The sequence below is a fragment of the Elaeis guineensis genome, chromosome 3 (genome assembly GCF_000442705.2).
Source record: "Elaeis guineensis isolate ETL-2024a chromosome 3, EG11, whole genome shotgun sequence".
NCBI lineage: Eukaryota > Viridiplantae > Streptophyta > Magnoliopsida > Arecales > Arecaceae > Elaeis > Elaeis guineensis.
The window spans coordinates 24,896,358-24,903,973 of record NC_025995.2 but is presented as its reverse complement, the minus strand read 5'-3'; positions in this window follow the sequence as shown (position 1 = coordinate 24,903,973).

The window sequence follows — 7,616 nt, the reverse complement described above, 5'->3', positions numbered from 1 at the left end:
GAACCTAAAATAATAGATGAAACTGAAAAAGATCATAACTGGATAATTACCATGCAAGAAGAACTAAACTAATTTGAAAGAAATAATGTATAGATATTAATTGCTAGACCTAAAAATCATCCCATAATAGAAACTAAATGGGTATATAGGAACAAATTAGATGAAAATAAAAATATAATAAGAAATAAAGCAAGATTAATTGCTAAAGGATACAATCAACAAGAAGAAATTGATTTTGATGAAATATTTGCTCCTGTTGCTAGACTTGAGCCATAAGAATGCTACTTACTTTTGCTTGTTTTATGAACTTTAAATTATTTTAAATGGATGTTAAAAGTACTTTTCTAAATGGTTATATTACTGGAGAAGTATATATAAAACAACCTTCAGATTTTGGAAGTCATAAATTTTCAGATCATGTATTTAAGTTAAACAAAGCATTATATGGATTAAAACAGGCTCCTAGGATATGATATGAAAGATTAAGTAAGTTCTTGTTAGAAAATAGCTTTTCAAGAGAAAAAGTTGATACTACTCTTTTTATAAAAATAAAAAATAAAAAAATTCTAGTTATACAGATATATATTGATGACATTATATTTGGATCTACTAATGAAGATTTGTATCAATAGTTTGCCAAGCTCATACAGGGGGAGTTCGAGATGAGCATGATGGGAGAACTCAATTTTTTTCTCAGACTCTAGATTAAACAAATGAAGAAAGGGATCTTCATTATCCAAAGTAAGTACACAAGAGAATTATTAAAGAAATTTAAAATGAAGAGCTTAAAAATTGTAAATACATCTATGACCCCTTTCTATAAATTAGATAAAAATAAACATGATAAAAGTATTGATTCAAAGCTCTATAGAGGTATGATAGGTTCTCTATTATATCTGACTGCAAGTAGCCTGATATAATGTTCAGTATATGCATGTGTGCTAGATATCAATCAAATCCTAAAGAATCTCACTTAAATGCTGTTAAGAGAATTTTTAGATATTTAAAAGAAACACAAAACTTAGGTCTTTGGTTTTCAAAATAATCTTCTATGGACTTAATAGGTTATTCAGATGTAGACTTTGCTGGATGTAAACTAGATAGGAAAAGTACTAGTAAAACTTATCAATTTCTAGGAGTAAACTTAATCTCTTGATTCAGCAAGAAGCAAAATTCAGTGGTATTATCTATGGTCAAGGTCGAATACATTGCAGCTGAAAGTTGCTATGCTTAAATCCTGTGGATTAAGCAAGAGCTCATAGATTTTGGTATTGAACTTAAAAACATCCTCATAAAATGTGATAATACTAGTGCCATCAATTTGATCAAAAATCTAATTCAACACTCTAGGTCAAAACACATTGAAATTAGATATCATTTTATAAGAGGACATATTCAAAATAATGATATAACACTTGAATACATAAATACTGAAAAATAATTAGCTGACATTTTCATCAAAGTACTAAATAAAAATAAATTTTATGAAATTAAAAGGGAATTGGGTATCTTAGATCCTTCTGCTTGAACTTCAATCATAATTTTACTCCCAAAATCTATCCAAAATCTCTTGACTTCATTATCTTAATTTTGGGAGGCATCTATCTTTTTTTAAGTTTTTTTTAAGATAATTAAAAATCATCAGTGCTATTCAGATACCTTCTCAGATTTTTTCATTGAAATACTCAATCAAAAATCATATCAAAATTTATCTGGACTTCTCATGATCATCTCAACTCGATATGACCCATTTTAAATTTTTTTTAAAATTTTATTCTATTTTAAATTTTTTTTCTCATCGCCTAAACTTTTTCTAGATGGGACGACCCATGTGGGACGTCCCAATTGATCGGGCAAACAAATTTCATATGAACCGATCCGTTTAAATTCTTCTCTTAAAACCTAAGTGGGGAGACTCAATTACCGTGCTTCTTCCTCTTCTTCTCGTCCCAAACCAAAAACTCAACCTCTAACTCTCCATCGGCCATAAATCCATCCCGTTAACTGTCCAAAATCTTGGATCTCCATCTCAAACCCTAGAGCAAACTTTCTCTCTTGGCATACCCTCTTGCTCTCCATCAAAATCTCAAGCCCTAACTTGCAAAATCCATAACAATCAACCCAAAACCCTCTTCTCCTCTTTATTTCCGTCCATCTCTCATCCCTCTCTACCCTCTCGATCAATTTTCCTCCTCTCCTTAGGACAATGGCCCCCAAAATGAGGTTGCTACAGAGAAGGAAGTCTGTAAGGTCTTTGGAGCCTGAGGAATAGAGAAAAAAGGTAACTCAAGCACCAACTCAAGCTCCTCCACCGGTTACACCAAGTAAGATTCCTCTATCTGCAAGGAAGGTTACTTTGGGAAGAAATGTAGATTTCAAGTTTTTGAGGCATAATGGTTTTTCAATTGAAGAAAAATTAATTAAGCAAGGATGGAAATTTTCCTAAGTTTGTCTGAGCTGGTTTATATTGATTTGGTCAAGAAATTTTATCCAAATTTGGTTTTCTCTGATGGTGTTTTGAGGTTTGTTGTGAAGGGAGTCCAAATCATTTTGAATAAACCTAGCTAGGTAGACTCCTTCAGATGCCTTATGAGGGTAGTTGTCTAGACAAGCTACCCAAAAAGAAAATTGGATTTAGGACTATCTTTGGAAGAGAAGATGTAGAAGGATTTCTGAAAATTGAAACCAAGGATCTGAGTGTGGAAATGAGGTTGCTCCACCACATGGTGTCTAGGATTTTCTTCTCCAAAGGGGAAAGATATGATTTGATGACTGGTAGGGATATTTGCTTGATGCACTATGTTGTTTCTGAGACTCTCCTGAACCTACCTTTCCTGATGATCGATGCCATGAGGGAGGCCTTGAATAGATCCAAGGCTCTCTTGCCATATGGCATGGCTCTCACTGTGATTTTTAGGGAGTTTGGAGTGAGTTTTGAGGAAGAGATTATTTGTAGACTGTCATACACCGACACCTACAACATTCACTCCCTTCAACGCATGGGGTTTGTCAGAGTTGACGGTCGTTGGGCCAAGGGTCGTGCAGCTATAGTTGAGGAGGATGAGGAGGAGGAGCATGCTGAGGGGGAGGGTCCATCTTCACATGTGCCCAGGCAAAGTCCAATTGATCATCCTGTATCGAAGCTTGAGGCAGGATCCTCAGTCAGAGTACCCCCATCGAGCCATACCGTACCATCTTTTAGTTTGGGGGAGGATGAGATGGGACTGTTGGCTGAGAAAGTAACAGACATTCTATCTATTCAGCAACAACGATTTTAGAATCAATTTCTTCAGCAATCTCACCAGTTTCAGCAGCAGATCTTTCAGTTGGTGCAGCAGCAGCAGCAGTATTGCCAGACTCCATCGAGTTCTTTCTCTGATCCTTTCTCGAATTTTTCTGTAGTACCACACATATCTTCATGGATGAAGCTCTTGTCTGATCTGAGTACTAGACTGGAGAGTGTGGAGAGCTCCTTACTCAGGTTCAGTGGCAGGATTTTGATATTGAGAGAGAGATCAGACGGATTTTAGTTTTTCTATCGGGATGAGCAAGCACTTCGACCACCACTTCACCTCAGCTAGATGATTTAGCTCGAGAGATAGAGAAACTCCACAGCCAGCTTTGTTCTTCTCTTGAGCTAATTCGGACAGACATCAGAGACTCCAGAGACTTCATATCTGTTGATCTAGATGGGCTCTGACTTACAGTGAGGGGGATCCTGTCCCAGTTTGATGCCATAAGGACTCAGCTTCAATCTAGACCCTCTGCATCTAGTGAGCCAGCCTTTGTTTAGCTCATTGCTTTCCGTCCTCCGACATCTTCCTCTCAAACCAGACCCTTCGATCGAGGATGAGGCTGATCATGTCTCACCTATCTTGATCTCATGATCGATGCCCAGTCTCACTGATTTCATCATTTTGTATTAGGTTACTTAGTTATATTTTGTAGATTGAATGTATGAGAGCTTTATGCTCATGGACATATATTATGACTCTTGTAACCTTTCTTTTTGTTATAATTAATGAATGAGATTATTATCATGGCTCACTTTTTTTTTTGGATGAATGAATGAATGAATAACTGTTATACTTGAATGAATGCACCATTACTCTAGTACCTGACATACAACCATGAAAAATCTTACTCCCTTTAGTTTATTTTTTTTTGATGATGTCAAAAAAGAGGAGAAAGTAGTGTATTGTCTATCTAAATTTTTTAAATTTAAATATTTTTTAAATTTTTTACTCTGGTACAGTATTTTACACTGATACGCCTCTGATACATCCATGTTTTACTCTGATACATCTGTTTTTACCTTTAGTTTGATATTTTTTGAAAAATGCTCTGATACATCTATTTTTCTTGAGTGCTCTGGTATTTCTGATAATTTTATTTTTGCATGAATGCCAAAATACCTCAATACATTATTTTTGTTTCTACAAAATGTTTCAAATTCTTCTCTTTTAATTCTTAGTTTCATCCTTGCTTTGATTTCAAAATAAAAAAAAAAAGGAAAGAAACATTCCTTTCACATTTATTGCTCTGATACTAAAAACAAGGAAGAAAAAAAATAAAATTCTTTTATGAACCATCTCTACTTCAATAAGAAAAATTTTTACAAATTAAACACTCTTTATATAAGAAAGAGGGAGATCTTTTTCAAAATGATCAAAATAGTTATTTTTATCTATTTCATACAAGAAAGGAGAGAATTTTAACTGACTAAGAACAATCCTTAAAAAATTTATGATACCTTCACAAATGAGTTTCAGCAAAATGAATTGAAACATTAAAATTATTGAAAATATATATCTCATGATTTTTTTTTTGTTTAATCTTTGGCATATTCCTACAAGTTCTTCACAAACCCAAATTCTTTAAGCTTTAAGGACTTATTTTATGAACACTCAAATATTTTGTCATCATTAAAAAAGGAGAGATTGTTGCTTCAAGAATTGAATTTGATGATCACAAATTATTTGAGGAGACTACTAATGTGTTTCTTATCTTTGGAGAATATTTTTATGATGTTTCAGGTAGTCCAAAAGATTGAATTTGAAAAGCTTCATCAAGTGTGTCAAAATTGAAGTTTTTGCAAGTTGGAGAAGCTTTCGAAGTCTTTTTGAGAGTGTCCAATTGATTTGAAGCTATTTTAGAGTGTTTGAAAGTATTCAGGTAAGTTTCGAACCTTAAATACATGAAAAATTGAGTTGCAACAAAATGAAATGACTCATCTGGGTCATCCCTTTTCATTGAGTAGCCGGCACGCACTGTTTTGACTTGTGGCACACAGTGGGATGACCTCTGAGATCCTGAGACCAAAACAGAAAGTCTGATTTTTCAAACTGGCCAAATGAGGCATCTCATGGGACTTCCCAATCACAGTGGGATGATCCATTCTGGATGAGTTCGCAACGACTAGTTTTCAACCTATTTTTGGTGCATTTAATACATATTAAACACTCTCCAATGGCTCTAAACCAACTCCAAGACATTCTCAAGGGTAAATGGTGACTATAAATACACTCTTGAAGTGAAAAATCACAAGTTTTGCAAGCATTCAAAGCTCACATCTGAGAAAAGTTCAAAAAGTCCTAAAAGAGAGAAAAGAAGCATTCAATCACTTCACCAACTACTCTCCAACGGCAATCAGGTGTATAATTCATTGAGAGTGTTCAGCAAAAGCTTCTTCCCCTTAAGTATTGTATTTCTATTGTGTTTATTGTGTTTATTTAAGGGGATAGTGTACTGAATTTTCTGTACTCTATTTTTCTCATATTGTATTTGGGTTTTTGAGTTTTCGGAGAGTTCCAAAACTCAGATAGGTTGATCTGAACCTGAAATCGAAGTATTGAGGGTTGGCTTATATCCGAAAAATAAGTGTTCTTACTTAGATAGCAAGAGTCGAAGATGTCCGACGTGGTGTAATCCTTGAAATCCATTTAATAGATTAAATTTTCAAGTAGAAACTTGGGGAGTGGAAGTAGGTGCAAGGTTGGCATCGAACCACTATAAATTTTTTGTGTTTATTGTGCTTGCCTGTCTTTACTTATTTTTTGTGCCTTATACTTGCAATCTTATCATTTGTGTTTGAATTTATTTTTATTGAAAATCAACCCTCTCTACTCAAATATTTTAGCATATTATTTTAGTACACTAATCTTTAAAATTTTAAAAAGACCCAATTCACCCCTCCTCTTGGACTCCATATCTAGGCAACATTGTTTTTATGGGATTTTCAATGAATCCAATGGCCGGTGGGGATGCGCGATACCATGGGAAGGAGGGAAAGGAAGAGAGGAAGGAGGACCGGACCTTACCTCCGACTCCGGTGAAGATTTGAGGCAAACACAAAGAGGACATCGGTGGCTTCAACAGGAGAATCCGAAAGAAAGAAGAGGGCAAAATTAGTGCTCATTGTTGGGAGTCTTCGTTCTAATTTTTCTTTTATGTGGACTTGGTGGGCCAAAACCGATGAGCTGGTTTATTAGAACCGAGTATTACATATGTTTTCATATTATTATATATAATAATATATTATATTATTATTTTATTATTATAGTATTATATTATTATAATATATTATAATATATTATGTTATATTATATTATAATAATTTATTGTGATATTATAATATAATTTTTTTATTATATTATAATATACTATATTAAATATAATATAATATATTATATTATATAAATATTATTATATATTATATTATATTATATTGTATTGTATTGTATTATATTATAAGGTTAAGGATATATTATGAATGAATTAGAAAATTTATTTTTTCGATTGATGGAAAAATGATTTAGATATCTCCTAGGTGGATAAGATCTTCTCCCATTTTATAGATAAATACTATCTATAGGAAAATAATTTATCTATCTTGAAAATATAAGAACATGGATAAATTGATCTATAAAAAAATTGATTATTTTTTTAATAATATTTATTCACAAAAGGACATATCCTTACAATTAAATGGACAGAGTGGAAATTACTCATCCACGTTCTCAAACTCTCCCCAGCTGAATATATCCAGGGAAAAGCTTCCTATTAACTAGGGCTTCTATTTATGGTAGACCTTGGGACTTGTGGCATGTGAGAAACATACTTGAGAGAAAAAGAAAGAGGGGGCAGCACAAGGTTCCACTCCAAGAAAAAGAAATGTTAAGAATACCAACACAATTTGCATAACAAGGCTCGGGCTTTTCAAGTTTAAATTTCTGGATCAAGTGCAGGGAAAAGCTATAGTTTCTTTCCTTTTCAGTTTCTTACTTGCGGATTTTTGCCTTTATATGCCTTCTGTTCCTTTAGTTCCGTCATAATCATGAGCAAATCCGTTAGCTTGCACTCCAAGGTTTTAACTTGTGGTTTACTTCTCGGGTGATTAGACCACTAATCTTTTCCAATGGCTTTTTGCCTCAGTAAAGAATGAGTATCTTGAACCAGGGTGCTTTATCATTCCCTTTTTGTGGACAGATAAAGCAAATCAAATGTGTCTAACATGAGCCATCTCAAAATGTTCATTAACAGGTACAGGCCCACTGTTCTCACATCATTCTACATCTCCCATGGATATGAACTAGATGTCTAGGTACCAACCACAC